Source organism: Capra hircus, chromosome 29, assembly GCF_001704415.2.
Source record: "Capra hircus breed San Clemente chromosome 29, ASM170441v1, whole genome shotgun sequence".
Classification (NCBI taxonomy): domain Eukaryota; kingdom Metazoa; phylum Chordata; class Mammalia; order Artiodactyla; family Bovidae; genus Capra; species Capra hircus.
The window spans coordinates 11,507,473-11,534,641 of record NC_030836.1 but is presented as its reverse complement, the minus strand read 5'-3'; the positions used below and the strand labels follow the sequence as shown (position 1 = coordinate 11,534,641).

Sequence of the window (27,169 nt, the reverse complement as noted above, 5' to 3'; positions counted from 1 at the left end):
AAGCTCACTGGGTCAGACTACAGCACAAGCCATCGGCATGCCGTCCTTGAAGTGATCTGGCGGGAGGCCCACCCCTCCACAGCTGTGCCCTCGTGCAGCCGACTAATGATTGTTACCTACCAGGGGACGCAGCGAGCAAAGCAGGACAGCTTTAAATCTTAATCCTGTCATTCAGTACTAACAGGGCCATGGGAAGTTTCTGAGCGTCAGTGTGCTCATCTGTAAATTGCGAGACTCCTCTCACAAAGTGGTGTGAGAATCAAAATGAGATTTGGCATGGAGCTTTCTGTAAATGTAAGACAGTGGTTCCTATTCTCACTATGGTGGCCCCCTTAAGACAAATACATTCCCAGTCCTCAGCCACATTAGTGGGGACAACAGTATCCTATTCCTATGTGCTCATTATGGATACATACGCAGTTTTAACAGCAACTGGCAAATCACTGGACTGTGAGCAGGATTCTGCACATCCAAGCAGAACGGGCTGCTTTCCTACCGAGTTACCCATTTTCACGATCCAGGGAAAGTAGTTTGAAGAGACTACCTGCCACTCACCCAAGGAGTGATGTTTTAAATAGATAAACCTGAGCTAGAAGTTCTCAGTGGCTTATAAGCTAACGAAGCCTGGGCTTTGGGGCACCTTCCAATAGGGATGGGGTGAATTACAGTGGCACGCAGTCTGCTGGGTCACAATATTGTTTACCTGCACTTGACACTTGCTGTCACTAGAACCCAGGAAGGGTATGGGAAACATGCAGACAAGTCACTGTTCCAGCAGTGAGATACAGGGGAGCAACTGTGAATGCTTCCATTTCTTTGGGGCAAATACCTTCTTCATTTATTCAGCCATCGTTTCCTCAGGGTTTATTATATGGAGAGCACAACGCTAACTGATAGGAATGCTGAGCCCACTGGACAGTTCTTTGCCTTAAGGGGCGCACACACAGGCTGGTGCGTAGCCTTTAATTTTCTGGTTTCTTGGGGTGAATAAAAAAAGAGCATCTGCCACATATATTTCTGCTCTTATATGAGTATCAAGCACTTTCTAAACAGTAATGAGATAGCATTATGGTGGGGAGAAGCCAATACAGATACATATTACAAAGGAGAAACTGAAGCAGGTTAAATCTTTGTGAAAGACTGTAGGACTTCCCAGGTGGTGCAGTGGGAAAGAATCCACCTGCCAATACAGGAGATGCAAGAAACGCAGGTTTGATCCCTGGGTCAGGAAGATCCCCTGGAGTAGAAAATGGCAACCCACTTCAGTATTCTTAAAATTCCATGGACAGAGGAGCCTGGCAAGCTACAGTCCAAGGGGCTGCGAGGAGTCAGGCACGACGAAGCACACACACACGCAGCAGCAGCAGCACTGTTTCTTTAGAGACGGTGGACTCAAGAGTCATTCAGACTTCACAAGCTGGCATGCACGTGTATAGAAGAGGGAAAATGTTAGCCTTATAAACAATATAACAGGATAAATAAAAGTGCTTAAAACTAGAATAGTCCAAACATATATATCAGTGCTCTTTCTACACTAGGCGCTTTTTTTTTTTTTTTTTTTTTTTTGCAAAAGATTATAGACAATTTTACTTTAAAAGTGAGAAACTATGAGACGTACATTCTTCGGGAAAATATCAGAGACGTAGTATTCTTCACTAGATTCAATCAAATAGGCATGCATAGGAGGGCCGCCATAGAGTACTGGTTATGCCTCAAATCCAAGGAGCAATACTCTGTCAAAAATTTTTTTATATAATGAATGATACAAAAATAATTCTATTTACTTGGCACTCAGAAAAAAATCAAAAGCTCCCATTTCACCACCTCTTCTTTTATTTATTTGCCCCAAAATTTCAGAGCTGGACAGGCACAAAAGAGGCGCCATCATGTTTCATCAGACTTTAGAGATAGCCCCAGAGCTTTCCATCTCTGGCTGCTTTCAGTTATGCTGGGAAGGCTGCTGTTTCTACAGACTGCTATAGAAGACGGGCTCCCCTCCTCTGTGTGTATTGGTACGCCCACCGGCCATCAAGAGAGCTAATCTCTGGACACTGGAAGGGAGGATTTTCAGTGGATCTACACAGGCTCGTTATTCTGCCTTAGGATTTTACTAGCCTTTTATCCCAGCTCCTTCCTTAACTCATCTCTCGGACTGCAATCCTGCTCCTGTGTTCAACTGGTGACATGGAATTTTCCACTGCAGAAGATTTACAGATGTTGTTTGGTTTACTTCTAATTCAAACTACTATGTGTCTGTTGGTGGGGGGTGGAGACCAGGAGACAGAGAGATGGAGAGAGAGAGAGAGAGAGAGAGAGAAACAGATTAAAAACTAAATTCATTAGAATTGAAATATAACTGGGACTCCTAGACAACAGGGTGAGTCTATTATTGTTTCAGAACTCCACAAAGTAAGAGCATTAGTGCTCTAGCACTGAGCATGAAAAACTTAGTTATAGACACCATGAGGGCAAGACATTGTCATACATTTTCTGTATCCTAATGTTTGGAACAGAGTGTGACATATGGCTATCAGTTAATAAATATTAACGTAAACGTTTGCTGAATGTGTGTTTGTCGCTCAGTTGTGTCCGACTCTTTGCGACCCCGTGGACTGTAGCCCACCAGGCTCCTCTGTCCATGGGATTCTGCAGGCAAGAATACCAGAGTGGGTTGCCATTTCCCTCTCCATTGCCATCCATTTCCTTCCCCATTGTTGAATTGGGCAAGCTAAATAAAGACTTGAGGGGAAAAACTGATCTTTTTGTTTGCTAAATCTACTATAACATGGATCAGTGTACATTGCTTTTTAAACTTTTATTTTTAAAACTGTTTCATTAAACTTTTTATTTTGTATTGGAGTATAGCGATTAACAATGTTGTGATAGTTTCAGGTGGACTGCAAAGGGACTCAGCCACACATACATTATCCATTCTCACCCAAACTCCCCTCCCATTCAGGCTTCTGCATGACACTGAGCAGAGTTCCCTGTGCTATACAATAGGGCCTTGCTGGTTATCCATTTCAAATACAGCAGTTTGTTCATGACCATCCCAAATTCCCTCGCTATCTCTTCTCCTATCCTTCCCCCTGGTAACCATAAGCTCATTCTTTAGGTAGATCAGACCTTTTAAAGCAAGTTTTAATAACACACTGAATTAAGATACATTATTTCTCTCTTTCAGTAGAATTGGGATCACTTGTTTTGACTAGAACAATTTCTAGGCACAGTCTGGTTAGAGAACCTTTAAAGAGGTTTCAGTAAATGCTCAGGAATTCTTTAATGCATGAAATGAAGTACGTTTTATAGACAAACAACAGTCTGAATCCCCAACCAGTTATTCTGTACAATGTGCATATAAGTCTGAAAATTAGATACATCAAATTTCAATTTGGCTTCACGCAAACTTTGTTTTATGGATTCATAAATGTAGATTTTTTTTGATTACCAGGATTATTATTTCTTTGATTACCAGGATTATTATTCATAAATGCAGATTTTCTTTGATTACCAGGATTATTATTACCAGAAACTTTTTGAATTTGGCAAAGTCTGTGTCTTCAGTCAACTGGGAGTAGCCTGATGTTAATTCTTCTTTAAGGCTCTGAAATAAACAGAATCCAACTTTAAATCTTAAGTTCCTCCACTAGTTCACAGTGTGGATTTTGTGCAAGTTATTCAACCCACAGCAGACTTAGTTTTCTCATATATAAACAGGAAAACACCACCAGCCTCGTCAGATTGCTTGAAAATTAAATGTGATAGCATCTATGAATTGAAAAAAGATTAAGATCTCTTGAAACTTTGTATTCCTCATTTATAAGATCAGGGTAATATTAATACCCTACTTACATTATGAGGTTGTTGTAGGATCGAATGAAAAAACAGATATAAAAATGCTTGATAAACAATACCATAAGAAGTGATGATAATAATTCTTATCAATACAGCCTTTTTAAAATTTCCCTTCTGCCTAGAATATTTCTTCAGTATCTGACATTTGTCCCCAAAGTTCTGAAATTAGATTTCTGTCTTGATAACAGAAATAAAACCACATAAGGGCATCATGCTTAAGAGAGGAAACGCAAAACTCCTGAGGGATAAGCGGAAACCTCTGATATCATTGGGGCCTAGCTGCCAATGGCAATTCTCTCTGAAGGTTCTGCTGGCAGGTTGAGTGAAAGGCTCAGAGCTGAGATGCACAGGCTGTAGTTTAATTGCTGTGATTCATAGGTAATGGTACGGCAGAAGAAGGATCAAGGAGCTGGGCCTTCTAATTTAAGGCAAAGGGCCTAAGACTACATCCAACCAGATAAGAAAAGGCTTCCTTCACAAATAAAAGTGTTAAATCTTTGCTGGATTGTCTTTGCTTCTTTTGTGTTAAAATCATGGAACTAGGAGCTAAAATAGTAATGTTCAAGCTTCCTGTGTTCTTCTGCAGTAATAATCAGTTAGATCTTGCCCATTGAAAAGGATGATATTCTTGCCTAATTATAGGCTGGGGCAGAGAAAGAAGATAATGCAGCCTGGCTCTAGAGGTAGGCAGGTTGGCAGACCTCTTGGGTGACATAAGGGGTACAAACATTGGTCTTGCTCCCACAACATTCCTATCAGGTTTATCCTTTAATAGCATCTTGAGAAATACATATACATATTATCTTGGAATATAACCCACCATTCTGAGATAAACAGAAGCACAAAGGGAAGAACACTAAGAGAAAATGGAGACTTAGAGAGGCTAGACAATTCGTCCAAGGTCACACAGAAGAGCTGGGATTTGAATCCACATCTAGCTCCAGCCTCAACCAGCTTTTTTTCACTATACTGATACTACACTTGGCTCTATAAGCAACTGTGCTAGTCCCTCTTTTACTCCTGACATATACAGGTCCGTGGCTATCTGGCTCGGTCACCCTGGGTAACAAGTTAATGACCAATTTCCAATCTAGCTATAGATTCATACCTACAGTGAATTCTGTAAGACAGGTTGGTAAGATCAACATGAAAAAGCTTTGTTTGGTCTCTCCAAAACAATTCCCAAACGAAAGCCTCTCAGTATGTCATTAGTATGATTCTGGGTTTAAGGCTTGAAGTCAACTGGAAACCAGGGCTCCTGCTGGCACAGGTTCGCCGCATCTGGGGCTGACTGCCAGGCTCATTTGCTGCCCTCTATCTATCGAGCACACACCAGCACTCACAGGGTTGCAGGGAGGCAGAACATGCTCAGGAGAGAGAGCAGTCAGCCCTGCCTCCAACACTGTAGACTCTGCAACAGTTTGGGGCGTGGATTTCCAGAGTGGCTGTAGAGAGCAGGGCCGGGTCACCACATGGAACATACGGCTGAGGGTAGGAACACTTTATAAATCCAAACTTACATAATAGACTGTGGAGGTTTTTTGTCTAAACATCTTTCTTTCTTACTTTTTTGTTGTCAAAATGTCCTACCAAATGTAATATACAATGCTTGCTTGGATCCTGATTGAAAAAAAAGAAAGTTTAAGTCATTAAAAACTGCATATTGTATCATACCAAGAATTGTTTTAAATTCTGTTGGGTGTGGTAACAGCATTGTGGTAATATAAGAACAGGTTCTCTCTTTTCTCATTATAGTTTCTGAATATCATAAGGATGAAAAGAGATAATGGTGGGATTTGTAAAATACATCAGCAAAAAAATATTTTAGGTCATATATGATGCAAATTGGCAAACTTGACCATTATTGAATATGGGTGATAAGTACACAAGCATTCTTTGAAATTTTTCAACTTTGTGTATGTTTGAGATGTTCAAAACAGAAACATTTAAATTGATTATTTAAAAGGAGTAAATGTCCTCACTTAATAAAATTAGAAAGCTGGCAACACAGTGCCATCCTCACAAGTCCAGTGTGCGGGGAATGACAGGGCCGGGCTCCTCACTCAGGTATCCCCACGTGTGTCGCTCTGAGTCCTGGTTGGCTCACGGTAAATGGGTATGGGACACCTAGACCTAGCATTGTTTGGAGATTTCACGGAGGTAACAGCCATGAACGTGCTGTGCTGCTCAAATGCTTCTGTTCAGTCAGCAAACGTTTCCTGAGCATCAACCATGGCAAGGCTCTGAGTTAGATACCAGTGATATGATGATACAATGTGGCCTCTGCACACAATGACTTTTCACCACTGCTATCTAATGTATATATACACTGATTTCCACAGTGATGGCAATTTCAGAACTAGCTCTAGCTTCTAGTTTGAATACTGGCAACAATTCTTTCTTTAAAATGTATTTATTTTTAATCAAAGGGTAGTTACTTTATAATATTGCCTTGGTTTCAGCCCATCAACAATTCCTGGTAAAGGCAAGAAGCTCCCTGCTCAACTCAGCTGATCTTTATCTTTCCTCGGATTCTAGCTTTTCAGGTTTTTCAAGCTCTATTCTCCTCCAGCTACAAAAGATCATCGATGCTATTCCCTCTGCCTGGAACACCTTTCCATTGGTCTTTATCTGGCTTCTCGTCTTCCCCATCTGTCTTCAACATCAAGTTCTCAGACAACTCCCTGACCTATGACAGGTCCTTCCATTACATACAACGGGTATTTTTCCTTTGCAGTATGTCCCATACCTGAAACTCATTACCTGCAAAGATCTGCTTGTGATTTGTTAGGCTCATGGCAGATGCCTGAGAAATGTTTGATAATGGATGGAGAGAGGCTGCCGATGTGACTACTTCTCCTTCATCCTGATAAACAGAAGTGATCTAGCCATTCTGAAAATGTAGAGACTTTAATAAGTATGTTCTATTCCTCCTTGGCTCTCCCACGAAAAGAATTTTCATTTTCCAACTGAGGTTAAAGGAAGAATTGCCAAAGATATAGACGGAGGGAATTATTTATCCTCTACTTTTTTCTCATCATAATTATCTACTTCCAAATCCTAAAACTGCCTAGCTAGATTCTTTTCCAATCCTGAGTACCTTTAACTTCTTGGGATGCTATATATGTTCCTATTTATTAATATAGTAAATATTTTATGGCATGCAACCAAAAAAATCACATAATGGGAAATAACCCACAACCCCCCAAATACACAAACAGGAGCCGAACAGAACTTTAGCACAATTTATGGTAACAAGGTCATCCTCAGTTTAGTTATTTTTACTGTGCAAAATAAAATTATTTTCCTTATTTTGCTAGTTTTTCCTATAAAATTGTTCCCTTTATTTTTGGCAAAAGATCTATGAGAAAGTGAAGGACTTCCTGGGTGTACACGAAATTCAAATAGCCATTTAAGCAAGGACAAAGTGTAATCCAAAACTGTCCTCTGCACAAATATCATTTGCTAAGAAATGTGAACTCTAAAACTAAGAAAACATGGAACCATTTGGTGGCTTAAGGGATATATTACATAAGTCACTTAACCAGCAGCATTCTGATGAAGAGACTGGACAGTGACAGGGCAGAGATCAGAGGTCACTCAGGGGTCTCTTTCAATGGTCCAGGTGAGAGACGGTGAGGACTGTGGGAGTGGAGAAGAGGCGACGGACACTTGGGAGGCATAAATAAGGGGCTTTGCTGACTAACTCAATGGGCCCTATAAGAAAGAGAGTGAGAGTATCCAGGGTTTCCGCAGGTTTGTAGCTTGAGCAACAGACTGAGAACAGAAGAGGCAATGAGAGAGGCAAAGGAAATGACAGAGTCCATGGCGGAACTTTGATTTTGAAGGGGCATCACTACAGCCCAGCGTTCTCGTGCCAGTGACTGGGAGTAAGGGCAGATTGCATCTTTAACAAGCGGAGCAATTTATAAACTAGATACTTTCCTGGTCTATGGAAGTGTTAAAGATGAAGACTGTGCTGCAGCTACAGTGAGACAGGGTTCTGTGAAACACATGCTAACCTGCTCATTCTAGCATCTAGACCCACAGAAACAGGAGAAACTAATAAAAGTAAGTAACCATTAAAAGTGACTTTTATGCACAAATAAATAAAAATACGCCATAGGAAAATTGATCCCTGTAGAACTGAATCAGGCAAATTTATCTTCCTTTTGATTAATAATTTAAGAAGAAATCCCCAGCCTGCCTCTGGAGCTGTAGGAGTAACTCTTATAATTAGACTCTCATCTGAACCATGAGTGTGAGGATCAGAAAGCTGATTCAGGCTGGTGTCAATTATTTGCAGCCTGCACAATGAAAGGCTAAAAATTTGGAAGATGTAGGATGACTGAAGACCAATTCTGGGGGTTGCTTCAGCACAGTCACACTAAGGTCTTTTAATTAGTATTTGCTGGCAAATTTATCCTCTTTCTCCTTTAGTTTGAGCCCAGAAAATATTTGTGGGACTTGCTTGGGATGGTATTTGTGCTTCCAATTCAAGAACCAGAAATCAACATACTCCAACAACTTTCCTCTCTATTTAAACTCAAATGGAGCTGGTTTCTGTGGATCAGGCCATGAACCAGCCCGTTTTAATACAATCTAGTTATGTCTGCCCTACTTCAGAATGAATCAACAGATTCACAAGAACTCTGGCCCACAGAGAACTGCAGTAGACCAGCAGGTCTCCAGTTGGCCCCTTCTGGATTCATGAGGACATAAGAAGGTGTGAATAGAATACCTTTTACATAGAAGCCAGTTTTGACCAACTAGCTATAATTGCTGGCTCCAATGACCCTTTCCTTAGATTCAATAAATTTGCTAGAGTGGCTCGCAGAACTCAGAGAAACATTTTCCTCACTTTTACCCATTTATTATAAAAGGATATGACAAAAGATACCGTTGAACATCCAGATGAAAGAGATGAGCAGGGCAAGGTACATGGGAAGGGGTGCAGGGTTTTCATACCTTCCCTAGACGAGCCACTGTCCCAGCACATCCATGTGTTCACCAACCTGGAGGCTCTCCAAACCCCTTTTTTTCAGTATTTTACAGAAGCTTTACATCACAAAAGCATGATCAATCATTAACTCCATTTTCAACCCTTATCCTTTCTCAAGAGAAAGGGTGGGTAGGGCTGAAATTCCAAGCTTCTAATCATAGCTTGTTCTTCCTGGTAACCAGCCTTCATCCAGGAGCCCCCTCCCCACTCCCAGAGTCACCTCATTAGAACAAAAGACAATCCTTCCACCCAGGAAATTATAAGGGCTTCAGGGAGTTCCGTCAGGAACAGAGGTCAAAGACCAATGTTAGAACAAGAAATGCTCCTATTGGTCTTTTCACTTAGGAAATTATTAGGGTTTTAGGAGCTGTGTGCCAAGAACTGGGGACAAAGACCAATACATATTTTTTTTCTGTTTTCTCACACCCCTGCAGGGACTTGAGTTCATGCTTTTCCAGCTAGGCTAAATCAAGTTCCACTCACCCATCTTTCTAGCTTCCAAAACTTTGTACATATTACTTACATGTGTTGTAAAGACTTCTTTTTTTTAATCTCATAGTTTATACCTATTTAAATTCCTTGTTACTTTGGTGGAATGCTGGAAGGGAACAGAAATATATGCAGATATTCAAACTGCTATGTTTCTATCTTCCCAAGATCACATATCCACCCATTAAAAAAAAGCTAGGATTCATTTATTTTCATATATTTCATTCAGTTGTTATTAAAGTCTTTATATCTTTCCAGATTGACACAGAAAAAATTACTGCATGAATCTACCTATCCACCCATTTTTAAAAAGTGCTGGGAATAGAAATAAAGGATTAAACAATCTAATCCCTGCCTCCAAAGAACTCACTATTTATAATGGGGTATAGGCTAGAAAATAGACAATACAAATAAGCTTGTTAAGGTGGAAACCAGGAACTGTATCAGTACAGAGGAGAGGTTCCTAACCCAGTTTGAAAGGAAGTACAAAGAGGATGGTGTTTGAGAAGAGGTAACACCAAGACTTAATCTCGGAGGAAGAGGAACCAATGGGTGGGCAGAAATAACTAGCTGTAGGGATGGCAGAAGGCAGAGCAAAGCCAAGAGGGCAACTGTGTAAAAGGCAAAGGATCATGCCTCTTTTGCCTCTAAAGAGGAGACATTTTTCTTAATCAGCAGAGACAAAGGGGACTGAATCACCTTTTGATGAGGTAACTTGATGTCAGTGTCCTTCCAGAAGAAAATGAAAAGCAATCCACTTATAATGAGCTCATTGGTTCTTGAATTACCAAGTAAAACTGAGGTATCAGCAACTCTTGGCTGAGTGAGAAGTTTGCTAATAGAACCTCTGCTTTAATGGGGAGGGATGGAAAAGGTTTGATAAGTATAAAAGCATTGTGTGAATATTTGAGATTATTACTACCACATTGCCAACCATCACCATTCCCAGCCCTGAGGCATCCTCTACAACTTATAAAGTGAAGCATCTTCTCTGTGGTTTGGCGCAACAGCAGCCTCCTGGTCTCACTATTACACTACAGTCATGCAAGATGTTGCCGCTGGGGTGGTAGGGTGATGGCCAAACAGGACTTCCCTGTACCTTTCTTGGCAACTTCATTTGCAACTTTAAAAAGTTAAGGGAAAGAAGAAGAAACAGCTTTTCAAGGCCAAAGATGGAAAGCACTTTGTCTGCATCTCTATTCAGGGCTGTAATGAACTGAACTCAGTGTACTGCAGCAGATGACTAGAAACTTAAAATCCAATTAGGACGGTGCCACCAGGCCTGGCAAAAGGGCAGATGAGAGCCCTGGGACAACCCTGGGACTCAGTGGCAGGAGGCTTAGTGGGAAATGTAAAGCATCTGCCTCTAAGCATACAAACCACAGTAACAATTTTAAAATGTACTTTGGTCATTGTAGTTTTTGTTTAATCGCTAAGTCATGTCCAACTCTTTTGTGACCCCATGGACTATAGCCTGCCAGGCTCCTCTGTCCATGGGATTTCCCAGGCAAGAATACTGGAGTGGGTTGCCATTTCCTTCTCCAGGGGATCTTCCCAACCCAGAGACTGAACTCACATCTGCTACATTGGCAGGCAGGTGCTTTACCACTGAGCCACCTGGGAAGCCCTGTACTTTGGATTGTTAGTATTTAATCAAAATCCATTGTGAAGCAAGGTGTTTTTCCTCCTGGACATTCTATTTCTAGTTCTGCTCTTTGGCTCAATCACTAGCAGGTAAACATGTCCCTCTAGCCCCCAGCTTCTGCCAGCTCCTATGTGCCCCTGGTGCTGGAAGGTAGATGGTAAGAAATTCCAAGGCATGCTTGGGAACACAGTCTTGGAATTACACACAATGAATAATGCCATCACTAGTGACTCAGGGCATAAAGAACCTGTGGAGTGAGAAATTGTCTTTATGCAAAAGAGTATCTGGATATTTGGACAAAACTGAAATGATAAGGTAGGAATAACCAGCACAAACTTATTTGGCAAGAACTTTAGTCCTCGTTTTTCAGAGACTCAGTCGGTGTGCTGGTCATTTTCTCTCATATTTGATTCCCACACTTCTCTTGCTCTGTTTTATATCAAAACAGCTGACCCCACGCAAATTACACTGCCTAGGCTCTCCTTCTAGACCAGTGAGAGACACTGATGGGACACTGGAGTCGGGGAGGAAGGGAGAAGCCAGGGTGTTTTTCTCTTCGCTCTGTTTCAAGGGGCATTTTGGGAGTGTCTATTTTTCTACCATGGTTTCTACAGATGTTATTTCAGGTCTCTATTAGCGTGGGCTTGAAGGTTTCTCAGGGCCACCTTGCTCTGGCTCTTTCATCAGAACAGTGGAGAGTCTTCTGACTTCATTTAAACATGTTAGTGGTTTGCTGGAGGATACCTGTGACCTTGATGTTTGTTAAGCAGGCAGACCCAAACAAGACTAAGTTGACACTGCCATTCTAAAACTGCCAGAAAACACAATTAGTAGGCAGCACCAGTGCATGAGGTTTTAACTATAATGCTTACATTAAGCTGAGTAATTCTCCTCTCCCCAAATATCCATATACTAATCTGCGGAACCTGTGAATGTTATCTTCTATAGCAAAAAGGACTTTGAAGGTGTGATTGTATTAAGGAATTTGTGATGAGATTATCCTGGATTATCTGGGAAGCCCTAAATGAAATCAAAGCTATGGTTTTTCCAGTAGCCAGGTACAGATGTGAGAGCTGGACAATAAAAAAGGCTGAGTGCCAAAGAATCGATGCCTTTGAACTATTGTGCTGGAGAAGACTCTTGAGAGTCCCTTGGAGAGGAAGGAGATCAAACCAGTCAATCCTAAAGATCAACCCTGAGTATTCACTGGAAGGTGAATGTTGATGCTGAAGCTGAAGCTCTGATACTTTGGCCACCTGATGTGAAGAGCTGACTCACTGGAAAAGACCCTGATGCTGGGAAATTGAAGGCAGGAGGAGAAGCGGGTGACAGAGGATGAGATGGCTGGATGGCATCACTGACTCAATGGACATGAGTTTGAGCAAATTCCAGAAGATAGTGAAGGACAGGGAAGCCTAGTGTTCTGCAGTCCATTGGGTCCCAAAGAGTCAGACACAACTGAGTGACTGAAGAACAACAGATGCAATCACGAGGGTCCATGTAAGAGGGGAAAGAACACCAAAGGAGGCAGTAGGAAATGAGGCGACAGAAGGAAGAGGCTGACGTGAGATGAGGAAGGGATCGAGTCACAGAGTGTGGGTGGCTTTCGGAAGCTGGAAAAGGCAAGGGAATGGATTTCCTGCAGAGCCGTTGTGGGGACCCAACCCTGCCAACACTGTGACTTTAGCTTAGTGAACCATTTCAGATTCTTGGCCTCTAGAACTGTAGGAGAATAAATTTGTATTGTTTCAAGCCATTAAATTCGTGGCAATTTGCTATTGCAACAATAGGAAGCTAATACAATGCTTGGAATACATACAGATTCTTGCTTTAAAAATGCCATGTCTTGAGACTTCCCTGGTGGTCCAGCGGCTGGGACTCTGAGCTCCCAATGCTGGGCTCCAGGGTTCAGTCCCTCGTCAGGCAACTGGATCCCACATGCTGCAACTAAGACCTGGCCCAGCCAAATAAATATTTATTCTTTTAACACCACATCTTGGCTATCAGCAAAGTAATTCCATCCATACATGAATCCTAGCTTGTTATAGAAGTCCCTAAGAGGAGTATATAGAACTTCCTTGCCTCAGATATCACCGCAGATGTCATGATGTGCTCCTCAGATTTCCCTTCAAGACAGAAGCACTTACTCCCCCAGCTGTTCACAGATGAAGAAAGCGGCATCCCCCTAAATACCTCTTTCTTTCTAGGACAGTCTACATGGAGTTCCTGATCAGTGAAGGGGTGTCAAGGCCCAGCCCCTTTATCTCAACTCAGGACAGCTGTACAGGGCCATACCTTCAGGAGCCTCCATTGAAACTATATTAATATCCAACTTTTACTTCTGCCCGATTGGATTGCCTTCCTCTGCAATTTGATTTTAAAGCACTCCCCATAAATTTGCCATCTGCCAATCTCCACCTGACTGGAGCTTTCCCAGGGACTCAACCAAGAAAACTGATTTATCTATATTTAGTCAAAAGCACTGCCTACTTGGTTAATTTCTCTTTATATCTGCTGATAATTATCAACCCACTCTCCTATAATACATTAAACTAAAAAGATAACTTTTAAGAATGCAAGATCCTCTCAAAAGAGAATATGACCATTTACAAATTTCCATCAGCTGAGGTTTTAGGTGCAGTGTGAGTTAAGGACTGAGGATGGAAGAAAGCGTCAGAAAAGGGACGAACACTGGAGTGTCAAACAGTGACATTTATTAAGGAGTTGTATAAGGATGCGTGCATGCATGCTCAGCTGTGTCAGACTCTTTGCAACCCCATGGACTGTGGGTTGCCAGGCTCCTCTGTCCATGGGATTTTCCCAGCAAGAGTACTAGGGTGAGTTGCCATTTCCTCCTCCAAGTGGTATTCCCGACCTAGAGATCGAGCCTGTGTCTCCTGCATTAGCAGGAGGGTTCTTGACCAGACTCACCAGGGAAGCCCACATAGAAGGATGCCTTGTTTTAGTTGCTAAGTCACGTCCGACTCTTTTGTGACTCCATGAACCGTAGCCCGCCAAGCTCCTCTCTCTATGGGATTTCCCAGGCAAGAAGCCATTTCCTTCTCCAGGGGATCTTCCTGAAATAGGGATCGAACTAGGGTTTCCTGAATTGGCAGGTGGATTCTTGACCACTGAGCCACCAGGGGAAGCCCAGATATAAGGATGAGGGATGTACTGATGTTTCATTCTCATCTGGCCCCAAGATACATGTTATTATCTCAGTTTTACAGGTGGGGAATCTGAGGCTCAAAGAGGTTAACTGATACAGCTGGAGAAGCATGGAGCTCAGAACTGAATACAGAATTGTTTGAATACAGTGACCATGTGTTCTGTTAACTGCTGACGAAGATCGTTGCGGGAGGTCTGGGCAGGTGAGGGTGGTGAACACACAGGAGGAACCATCCCCCCGCTGTCTGGAACTCGATAAAGTTTGATCCTCTCCTTCAGGCATGCTGACACTCCTGGGCTTTCTCCCACCTCAGTGCTTCTGTCTGCCACCTGGAGTACTTTCTTCCGGTTCCAGCTTTCCTTTAGGTCCAGCTGAAATGCTATCTCCTTTGAGCCTTCTTTAAACAGCCTCACCAGAAATCATATCTCCTACCTCCGAATTATAGTATTAGTATCTTTATTACTTCTCTGAGGGTTATCATATCAGATCCTTAGTATTGTAATAACTTATGAATAAATCATAATTTCCACATTGAACCGAAACCTGAAGGATAGGTAGCTTACACATATTTGAACCCCCCCAAATCAGCATAAAATTATGTCATAATATTTGTTGCTTAAAGTTCTCTAGAAACACTCAGTTCTTCACATTTATATTCTTTTAATAGGTAAATGGCCTGCCTGCAACTTGCATCTTTTACCCTTCTCTGCACGGCCAACTCCTTTTTCTTTAAAATTCATTTTCTACGTTACCTTTAATAGCAAGTCTTCTCTAATCTTACCCTCTTGAATGGAATTAATCATGCCTCTCCTCATCTCTATATATCTCACATAAATATTCATTATTGCATTTATGACACTTATAGTGAAGGGGGTGACAGAGGATGAGATGGTTGAGATGGCTGGAAGGCATCACTGACTCAATGGACATGAGTTTGAGCAAACTCCAGGAGATGGTGAAGGACAGAGAAGCTTGGTGTGCTGCAGTCTGTGGGGTTTCAAAGAGTTGGACACAACTGAGTGACTGAACAAGGTTATATTTATTAAACAAACACTGTTATATTTTTAGGACACTTATAATTGTTATAATTTTGGTATGGTCGTTTTACTGGCTTCCCTGCTAGTTTAACCATCCATGGAGAAAGGCATTATGTCTTACTTAACTATGTATTTAGCTCTTACTAGAGTACTTAACATATAACAGGTGCCGATAAGTACCCACTGAACTAAGAACAGAATTTGAGGCCAAAAACATCTAAGAAGTAACTCCAGATGTACATACTTACTGCCAGGCTGACCAGGAGCAAATTACTTAAATCTCTCTGAGTTGGAAATAATGCCAACGGCAATTACAAGACTGTGGTTGGGATAAAGATGACACAGGTCAGAGAGCTGCACAAAATGGGGCCCAGAAAATGCCTGTGCTAAGCTGATTTTTAGTTTTGTCTGACTCTGTGCGACCCTATGGACTGCAGCCCACCAGGCTCCTCTGTCCATGGCATTCTCCAGGGAAGAATACTGGAGTGGGGTGCCGTGCCCTCCTCCAGGGGAGCTTCCCGACCCAGGGACCGAACCCCGGTCTCTCACATCTCCTGCACTGGCAGGCAGGTTCTTCACCACTAGTGCCACCTGGGGAGCCCAGAAAATGCCCAGTCTCCTCATATTATGTTGAGAATTCATTTGACCAGATTATTCATGCGTTCTTATGTACTCAGGGCTTATAGGGCCTTCTAAGCTAATTCAGGACAACACAGTATGTGGAATAACACTTCTATAGAGTTCCTCTGTTACCAATATTTGGTAATGATGGTGATGATGAAGAAAAAGAAGTATGAGAAGGAGCTGGAAGAGGAGAAAGAGAAAAGCACCCAGTATGCTCAGTTTATTCTAATTAAACTGCTCATTAGAAGGAGAATGCCCCAGGAAGTCTAATTCACAATGTTGTTTGGTTCTAAATCAAGAGCATCTAATAGGGAGACAATTAAATTCTGTTTCCAAAACACACCTCAAGGATAAGATCATGTTTGGATTTTGCTTCTCACCTGGCTTAGTTACCAAGGTCACACTGACAGTCTAAGGACACAGCTTCTGGCTAGAGAAAGCCCTGGTGAACTATCAAGGGAAAGCAAGAAACAAACCACCTGGAATCTACATGTATTAGTAAAGCCAGCCTGTGGTTTAGAGAACTGAATTCTTCATGGCATGGAAGAGTATAGTTTCTTCTCAAATGAAATGCAGACTCATCAGCGTTCACTCCAAACAGCTAAAAGCTTTCATAATTATGCTCTTTTTCAAATCTTTGCAGCGCAGTTGTTCCCCAGCTTGGAGCCACAAGCAGTGATTGTAGATGACGTAGGAGGGTATCTAGCTGGCAACAGCCTGTGCATGTTTTAATTTCTCCACCTGCTATTGAAAAGGGGAAGAGGACCAGGATTTAGAAGCTAATTATTCACTTTGAAACATGATTATTAAGATGAATTGTGCTCAAGCGCACACTTGAAATCTGGCTATATGCTTTTAAAGTGTGTTGTCTTAATATTATTGTGGTCTGATTAAAGATGAACACCACCCAAGGAAAGTCCTTCTGTGAATCGTTATCATGTCATGGTGAGTTGTCACTTCCTTCCAGGCTGACCTCCCTTTGATAAGAATTAAGGAACTATATCTTGGTTTTCCTTCTTCAGACTCTTCTTTTTGAGTTTCATATTCCACCAAAGTTGTGCATGACTAGCCCACACCTGTGAGATTTTATATGCACTCTTCCTTTAATCCTTCCAGAAGCTCTGTGTGAGGGATATTCTCATCCCAATGTACATATGTGAAAACTGAGGCTCAGGGCAGTCACAGAATGTGCCCAAAGTCACACAACTGGAAAGCAGTGGTGGCAGAAGAGGAACCCCAATCTAGTAACTTCCCGGCGGGGTATGTTGCTTTAGCGGTGGACACAGAGTGACTGACAAGACCAGAAAATACCTGAACAACAAAGGGAAGATAGCAGCTTTTCTGTCATAGGCCCAGTTATAATGATTTAACATTCATTGTGGGCTACATCATATTCCAAAGCAGTAACTACAAACGGAACAAACCTGAGACGGAGCTGAGAGCATCAGTAGCTTTGCAGTCATTCTCCCCTGCTCTCACCTCCTCTGGAGAGAGGACACAACTCACAACCGACCCAACCGTCTTGCAATGCCAGTGACAGCCTCTCCTCCCGTCTCCCGAATGTCCAAGCACAATTCCCTTAATCAGCATAAATCTTTCTTATGCATGTTACCACTACTTTTTCTTTGTCCTGAATTTAAACATGCTTTGCCCATAAATCCAGGAAGGCTACACCTTGGGCCACCCGAGATGCCTAGATTTGTAACTATCACTACACGTGTCATATCCACTCATGAAACCCAGTAAAATATTAGTCATTTCTTGGCATTTCCATTACAGGAGGAATTTCTTTGGGGGACCATTTTCACAAAGAAGTAAATATATTTTATCTGCTAGTGAAAGTGACCATGCACCTTCAGGAAGTAGGAAAATAAACCACATTGAGGGAGGAGGCTGACAAATTTTTAACTGGTGAAAATTAAATTTTAGAAGACTGAATGAAGGGTGTCCATCATACTGGGAGGCCCCAGAGCAGTGACCGAGGTTTTTCCATCCTTACTGCTGCCTCTTAACCCTTATATGATGCAATTTTTACCAACTGAGTTAAAGGACCATTTGGGGCTCTGTCTCTAGATGGAGTCATAGAGAATGGACCTCAGATGCCTTAGCTGGGTGTTCCAGCCTCTTGTGAGCTGCCCTCAGCCTCCCTTTTTCTTGATGACAACCCTCCCTCATAAGATCCCAAGTGCCCCAAGTGTTTTCAGACCATACTTTGTACTTTCCCACTCATCTAATTTTTCCTCCACTTACAATGATGCTTCTTCTCTCTTTGCTGACATTCTCACCAATCTTTATGACACAGACAAAAATATCATTAATACTACATCTAAGTATTTCCTGATTCTCCTGGTCAAAATGAAACTGCTTCATTGACTGAACACACTCTCATGATACCCATGGCCTGCTCTGTAAACTGCTGGTCATATGTCTGATCTCTTCCCTCCTAGGGGACCCAACTCCACAAGAATACGAGAAGTGTCCCAGCTCTCTCTCTACAATTAATGCCCCACCTAGCAGACTTCTGTATCTAATAGATACTCTTAAGATATCTGCAGAAACTGAAATAAGAGAAATTATTTTAACATATGGGAGTATTTCCTCAGGATATGCCAGTTGACATATTTATAAGGGGATGAGAACCCAGTGCCAGAATTTGGCTTGTATGGTCAGTGTGGGAGCACCTAGGGATGGGAGGCATGGTTGAGATGGCTCAGGGATTGGTCTAGGCTCGGAATGAGGGGAACAATTAACCCAGACAAGTGCATCTACATTCTGCAGGAGGTACTGTGAGATTCCAGTTCATGTGAGGGTGGATGGTGATGCCTACGTGGCCTGGCATAGAGTACATGATCAATAAATAAGGTGTCCTCTGTGCCCCTCACAGCCACCCAGTGCTTCTTCACCTCAGCACTCATCACCAAACTGCACTGAAATGGGTAGCTACTCCGTCCCTGACCACCAGGGACCTAGGTAGGATCCGAGCTTTGCAAACAGAGCCTCAGCAGCTAGTTCAGTGCCTACCACACTAGCAGTCCGAGATAAATAGATAAAAGTCTGCCGAGTAAGTGAAGGGGAAAATGTAAGAAGAAAAGAAGGAAAGACAACAGACATGCAATGCAAACTGTCGACGTTTCCAATTCAGCTTTTCAGGAAAAGCAGTAGAAATCTTGAACGTGGTGGGACAGACGGTGTTACTGGCTTCCCCACAGTGTGCCCAGCATTTTCTCTCCAGGAAAAGCTAAACTGCCCCTGGGAGGCATTGTCGGAGTACTCCTACTGGGTCAGCCGGGACATGCTCTGGGAGCAGACGGATGGGTCCTACAGGCTGCCTAGACCTCGCGGCAACTGCTCTTTACAGCGGGGGGCACCAAGTGTGTGCAGATTTAAAAGAAGCCAAAATAGGAATTCTCAAAACAGTCTTGAGATATTTGATTTTGTAATTCACATTCAATTCATTAAAAGAAAAGAGAAAATCAAGAAGGCATCCGTCAGTGAAGACCACAGAACAGTTCCCCAAGTCGCTATACTCTTGCCGACCACTCCTTCACAAGCTGGGTTGTCAAAGTTTCATTGCCTAAGCTCAGATCCAGAAGGATCTAGCCCATGGCTCCAATATATATATACATATATGTATTCTTCCTAAATTGCCACCACGTACAATTTTACTATCTCCACAGTTAGCTGTTGGCATCACAGCGCCCTGGGGATGCCTAAACAGCGCCATAGGAATCCTGTAGACGGGACCTGAGCCTTCCAGGAGAGGCTCTGCTGCAAAGGCACCCTGGTTGGCACATAGCTCATCTGGCCAGAACCGGCCCAATACTGTGCACATCAGGAAACAACTTGCAGCCCTTGCTGGCTGTGCAGTGAACTCAGAAATGTTAACAGATGGCATGAAAAACACAACTCTGAACAGTCAGCAGGGTGACACTCATTAAGAGTCACCACTGAGCTCACTTCCAGTAAAATCCCATACCAGTGAAATACTACTTTCCCCAAACCGTCAATCTGCTTGAACAAAAGTGACTACAGGGCGCTATAATGCCAGGCTTGACTGAAGCTCTGCAAATGACAGAGGCTCTCTCCAAGCCTCAGGGACCTTCCTTCCATCATTTTGTTCAGGATAAGTCCTGATCACATCTTCCCTCTAGCCTTCCTCACCTCTGTAGATGGGCCTGGAAGCCAGTCAGCACTCAGAACTTGCCTCCCGACCCGGACACCCATCACGCTGCCTGCTTTCCCTCCCCAGCAGAAGGGGCTGGGAGGAGGAGGTACAAAAGAATGCATGGAGGACCACTTCCCTGGTGATCCAGTGGTGAAGACTCTGTGTTCCCAATGCAGGGACCTGGGTTCGGTCCCTGGAGGAGAACTAGATCTCACATGCCACTACTAAGAGTTCATGAGCTACAAGTAAAGATCCTGCAGGCTGCAACTGAACATTCTCTGAGTTGCAAATAGAAGATTCTGATTGCTGCAATGGAGATCAAAGATCCTGTGTGCTGCAACTAACACCCGGTGCAGCCAAATAAATAATTAAAAATTGTTAAATGCATGGAGGAACTTGCTATTCTACAGGTCAGAATTTGTTCCACAGTGGAAATTTATTTATCTTCATATTTTTTCAAATATATTCCTAATTTGTTTCTCGATGAAAATTAACCCCTTCCTCCCTCACCTCCTTTGCAATCGAATATGATGACCCCAATGCAGGCTATAAAACTTGATTTTGCTGTACTTCAGATGCCATCAATGAATTAAAATACTGATACGTGAAACTAAGGTCACATGAACACATCATCAACGCTGAATAATGATTCTTAGGTGGCCAACTCCAGACTGCTTTGCACTCGCTGACACAGAAGCCAGCACGTCCCCCTCACTACTTGTTTCACCAGTCCCTGCCTCAAGAAGTAGAACCTCCAGTATTCCCAGACTTGCATACTTCCAAGTTTCCTCTCTACAAGGCCCTTCCACTTGCTACCCCGTTAGCACCTCCTGAAGTCCTACTCTTGCTCCAAGACCCAGTGCAGATGCCACCTCTTCCCATCAACATTTTACGGAGCCTCAACGTTTATGAGTCAGCAGGAGCTGCTCTTTCACCTGTGCTTCCACAGCTCATTGTTATCACATTTAGACTGGGATTTGTCGCATTCTGTTTGTGATTTTTTGGTGCTACAACTCCAAGGAAAATGAACTAAATATTAGTTAGTGCCTGGCAACGTAAGTTAATTAGATGGCTTACCAAAAGGATTAGACACCATGACTTGATTTCCTTAGCTCACTAACCCATTGTTAGAAGGGAAGTGAGAAATCACATGGGAGAGGCACTTGGGCCTGTACAGATGAAAGGCTGACATCCATTAGTTGGCTGTTGGCCTGGAATCTAAGAGTGTGCATGCTAAGTCACTTCAGTCATGCACAACTCTTTGCATCCCTATGAACTATAACCCGCCAGGCTCCTCTGTCCATGCAATTTCCCAGGCAAGAATACTGGAGTAGGTTGCCATTTCCTTCTCCAGGGGATCTTCCTGATGCAGGGATCGAATCCTTATCTCCTGCAGCTCCTGCACTGCAAGCGAATTCTTTACCATTGAGCCACGGGGGCAGCTCAGGATCTAAGAGACCTGGGTTCTAATCCCACGCTGCCATTAACACTTTCCCCCAAGCTTGCACCATGTTTAACCTCTGGTTTACCATTTACTTGGGGAACTTGAGTAAACTGTGCCTTTGCTACACTGTTTACCAACAGCATCCGCGTCTCCAGATATATTCTACCCTTATGATCTTCTCGGAGGCATTCGCCCAAGAGAACACTCACAGTTGCCAACCAAAAGTAAACTCAGATTTCTTTCATGAACACAGAATCTGTGAACTCAAGACTATAGAGGAAAGAAGACAAAGCTGTGCTGTAAAATCTCAGGCAAGTTCCTAAACCTCTGTGAAAGAAGCCTAACAGCCATACCTGCCAAGACTGCATGACCACAGGGATACAAGAGCTAAGGTCTGGAAAACGTACAGCGAGAAGCGGCCTCCAAATGTAACTATTTCTAGTACTTCTGTATGATTATAATCCAGTTGCACAGTGTTCCCTTTTTCTTCTTTGTTGATAGTGAATCCCCAGCAGAGTATAAACTGGACACATTTTGTGTTCAAAGGGCTTTTTCAAAGATTATTTTTATGGTTCTTGTTTTCTTGAGACGGGAGGAGCCAAACACATAGGGATATCTTATTTTTTCTGAAAAATGCAGTTGTGCTATGGTAATGTAAATTTCCTACAGACACATGAGATAAGCAAAAAGTTCTTGCCAAAAATGATCAGTCCAACCAAGCATAATTAAGTAAATTCTGTCCAACTGCCAGCAAAGAGATCAAAGGTTAAGTCTGTTCTCAGCTTCATGGGATGATAATGACAATAAACACGGCTATTCTTAGTAGCCAAAGTATATTTTGTAATTGTAACTGACACCACTTGACCTTCATTTCTGGTAAGCTAAATGATTTGTGATATAGTTTCTTGTTTGCAATAACAGATCCTTTAGCTAGTGAAATTCACCTTTTCCCAGTGAGACCTACCTTCTCATTCACAATTTATTCTAACTATGCTTAACAAATGACTCTGAAAAATATCCTCTCCCTTGGAAAACTGGTGCTGCATACCTTCTCCAGTTCTTCACATTGTATGCCCTTTTGAGTTTTGCCAAACTTCTGACATTTTCACCAATACTTACAGGACTGAGAATTTACTATATGCCAGGAACTATACTGAATGCCTCATACATATGTGTGCATACTAAGTCACTTCCGTTGTGTCTGACTCTTTGCAGCTCCATGGACTGTAGCCTGCCAGGCTCCTCTGTCCATGGGATTCTCCAGGCAAGAATACTGTAGTGGATTACCATGCCCTCCTCCAGGGGATCTTCCCGACCCAGGAATCGAACCCACATCTCTTGCGTCTCCTGCATTGGCAGATGGATTCTTTACCACTAGTGCCACCTGGGAAGCCTGCCTTATATACAGATTAATCTATTTCTTACTTCAACAGCCCTGTGGTAGGTACTGGAATCACCTGTAGCTTACAGAAGTGGACTCTTGCTCCAGGTGGCACAGGAGGAAACTAAATGATGGATCTCAGCTGTGGAACCAGGTCCATGTGTCCAGATGCTCCAGTCTCCTCTGCTACCCTACATTGCCTTGGCTGCGCATTGCTGTCCTCACTGCCACATCTCAGTGCCTGCCACAGTTCAAGGCACATGTCAGCAACAAAAGAAATGATTATAGGATAATGGTTAAAACGACAGTCAACATGTTCTGAGCATTTACTTTTGTTAGACCACATTCTAACAGCATAACGTGTGTAAATGCACTCAATCTTAACAAGTCTGTGGGGCTCATTCTACAGGCGATGAAACTGAGGCACATGGGGATTAATTAACGAGACAGTGAGAGTGAGCCCCTACCTCCTATTCCTTATCTATCCTTGATCCACATCCAAATTACAGGGTGTGCATGAGTTCAAATATCCTCTCTGCTCAGACACAAAGTATACAACACAAAGTATACACTCATATTACACTATTTGAGTTTATTCCTTTATCATTCTATGCCCTATTCTTAGGTCTTTCCTCCAGATAATTACTTCTCCCAGGTTCTGCTTTTCTTCTCATAGTCTTACTCATCCAGTTTGGCCTGTCAGTGAGGCTCCGTCTTTCGCTGTACACCAAAACCCTGTGGAGCAAGGATTACCCTCATCTTATAGACAGGGAAGTTGAGCAGAAAGGCTAAGTTAGTCATTGACCTGGGGTCTGACAAATACTCTGGCTCCAGAGTCTGGCCTTGAATCCACATACTGAAGATCGGGGATGAACCTCTCCCTTCTCCAAATTCTCCAAGACTACCGTCAGCCAGGATGACTCCACGTTACACTGTGCGGATCTATATTGTATTGCATTGATCTTACACTAAACTGTATTGGTATGTAATTGTTTTCTAATATGTGGCCAATTTGACTGTAAACTATTTAAGAGATCCTGCCAGTCCTTTTCCTTTTGTGGCCTTGAGTGTGCCCCGCTCAGTGCTGGACTCATTATTTGCTAAACCTACATTGGAAGCTCTGTCCCAGACTGGAATGTCTGCTCAAGCGGAGCCAGAAGATTCCTATAATTCCAGCCCACTAGGAGAGTTCTCCAAGGCTAGCCAAAGTCTTCTATTACTCCCTGCTCCTATCACTCCATATTCTCTTCCCTGAGCACATCTCTTCTCCATTCAGCTACCATCTCCACTCCACATTTCTCCTCTTTAAAGACTTTCAGTCACCTGGCTTTAATACACACTTCCTTCTGGCTGTTCTTCCGACATCTGCATGTCAATGCTAAACTCATACCTCCAGAAACGTATTCCTGTGCCTGGAATCACTGTGGACCATCTAGTTTCCCAAGTTAAGAACATCAGCAGAATCAGCTTTGGAAGTTTGAGTCAAAGGTAGAGTGTCAAAATTACTACTAATAAAACACCATCAGGAACATATATCAGGCTTACACATTCCACTTTGGCTTTCTAAGTTTGGTCTCTATAGTTATCCAAATATGGAAAAGTTTTGTGTCTCCATATGTACTAGATAGGGGGTTCCCTGGTGGCTCAGATGCTAAAGAATCCACCTGCAATGTGGGAGACCTGGGTTTGATCCCTGGGTTGGGAAGATTCCCCTGGAGGAGGGCATGGCAACCCACTCAAGTATTCTTGCCTGGAGAATCCCCATGGACACAGGAGCCTGGCAGGGTGGAGTCTATGGGGTTGCAACGAGTCAGACATGACTGAGTGACTGAGCACAGCATAGCACATGTAGCAATCATTTTTATTTTTGCTTTAAAAATATATATACACCCTAGTTCCTGTGTGCATATAAGCTTTAATGAGTCAATGACTGAGAAAGTGAGATGCCCTTTTTTCCCCAAAGAATAAATACTTATTTAATGTCTATTAAATAAGATCTGTAAGATCTTATAAGATCACATGTACATTACTCACTGTAATCCTTGCAACTATCCTATGAGGTAGGTATTATTATTACTATTTTATGGATGAGTAGAGTGAGGCCCAGACAAACAAAACTAGTTGCCCAAGTTCACATGGTTGACAAATGACAGCAATAAGATTTAAACCCACATTTGCCCCTAGAGTTTAAAAGCACTCTTTTTACACCATACTGTCTCTGAATTAACTAAATCTGTAAACAGAACCTCAAAAATGTGATAATGAGTTTAGATTATTTTTCCTACCATAGACAGACTATTATAAGTCCTTAAAAGTGTTAACTATCAAGCTTTCAAACTAAGATACTTATGCAAGTATTAGTTATTACTATTATGGTGACTCATATTGGGATTTTACAAAATAAATATTGTATATCTGAGAAGACTAAGACACAAAAAGATTATTTCTGAGAGTAAATAGAGGCTAACACTTGTGTAAAAAAAAAAAAAAAACCTGCAAAACCACAGGGTTTTATTTTGGTTTTTTGAATACTTACTACATCCTGGGAACCATGGTAGTTGACAGTCTTAGAGAAATAAGACACAACCTAGCCCTTAAGGAGCTCTTAGCTCAGTGGAGAGAATACACAAAAATAATAATATGTGAGAACACTGTTCAGGTTCTATGACAGAAGATATTATGAAATAGGTCACAAATCAGCATTAGGCAAACCATGTGTGACCCACAATTAGGTCGTCTTTGACTCTGCAGTGTTTTCATAAAGATCAGTCAAGGGTTAACAGTTAAAAATTGAGAAATTTCATACCAAAATCCATAATTGTGGCTACTCAGAAAGTGAAAAGTCTAATGACACTGAGATCTGATTCCTATTTGTGCTCCATCAACTTGAGCCCAGTGGCTGCTGCCTTTAAGGGTAGTTTGCACACAAATTTGTATATAAAGACCCACATTTCTTTGAACAATTTTCAGGAGAGTTACCCAAAGACATTTTCTACCAGGAATGCATTTGATGTAACATTTCACATTGATAACACTGCTCACGTGACCCTCAATAAAGTCACCCACTGACGTTTAAGGCGGCATACATAAAAATTATCAAGGCAGTATTGACAGGAAGAGAAAGGATTGAGGTATATAAGTGTGTGGGTGCAGTTAAGGTGGTGAAAGTATACGATCTGACCTCCCTCCCCCCTTCTATTTCTCCCTATGCATACACTCCTCATGATTTCTCCAGAGCAGGTACCCTCCCCACTGTGGCTCACAGCTCAGATTAAGAACACAGGCAGCTGCAAGTACTTGAGATAGCTCCCACCCCAGACTGCACAGGGCACTGCAGAGCCGCCTCAGTGAGGGGTTAAGTGGATTAAGTCTACTATACATTCCTGGATCAAGACAGGATACAAAAGCACAGTGACCTCCCGCTGGACGCAGATTGAAGGTGACTGGCAAATCCTCAAGACAGAGCAAATGAATTTTTCATGTAAATGAAGACATCAGTGCATGCCCTGACGTGTTCATCTCTCATCTTCAAGCCTACTGTGAGGAGGCAATGTTTGCACTTCCGTGGGACATTTGTATTTCAATGTATTCGGACTGAGTTAATATAAACTGCTACTGACAAATGTCTTTAAAGATGATCTGTATTATCTACTGAGAAAATATATGCTGTGCAGCATGTCTAAACGGCCTTCAAAGTCAATACAAACTAAAACGAGGCTCTACATGCAAAAGGCAAGCACTGTCAATTAAAACCTCACCCTGTGGCTCCAAAGGCACACTCTTAGCTCTTCTCTCTCTGATCGGAATTGTCTACCTCGTCAGAAATTTCATGGAAAGGAGACAAGAGTGGGCCAGTGTGGGACTTAAAAGAAGGAAACAGTTATATCTAAGATATCTCCTCTGTGCCTGCCTCTAGTAAAAGTGTCAAGATATTTACTAATTTAATCTCCCACAATTAAATGTCAGCCACACAAGGAGACTATTTCATCTCTGTTCACTCCTGCACCTGCAGAACGATCCCTATACAGAGAAGGTGTTTGGCTGGCTGTCATATATTGGTCCTGGGCACCAATCCTTAACCCCCTACCCCAGCGCTCCACTGTATCCCAGGAGCTAGAAGGATCTCTTGCTAGCAGGATTACAGTCTACACTGTTTCAATCGGATTAACTTGCATGAGTTTTGTGATATGGAAAGGTGGAGGCAGACTGGCAGAGGAGTTTGCGCTGCTATGGCTTCTGGCAGTTTCCTCAGATCCCATAATTCACTCTGCTGGTCTCCAGCTTCAGGGCTGCAAAGAATCTATGGCTCAGGCAACGGCTTGCTGCAGTTTCCCAGTTTGGACGTATCTGTTCGACTA

General features: G+C 42.5%; 1 protein-coding gene across 24 annotated transcripts in view; it reads right to left on the bottom strand.

Moving 5' to 3' along the window:
* The window catches only part of DLG2 (discs large MAGUK scaffold protein 2), a 2,364,981-nt gene that overhangs the window by 185,421 nt on the left and 2,152,391 nt on the right, over positions 1-27,169 (bottom strand). The window contains exon 1 of one of the 24 annotated variants that reach the window (XM_018042835.1): positions 3,527-3,546. The exons of the other annotated variants lie outside the window; for them this stretch is intronic. The gene's annotated coding sequence lies outside the window, so the exon portion shown is untranslated. Of the gene's footprint in view, positions 1-3,526; positions 3,547-27,169 lie in introns of those variants that run through there. 24 annotated transcript variants of the gene reach the window in all.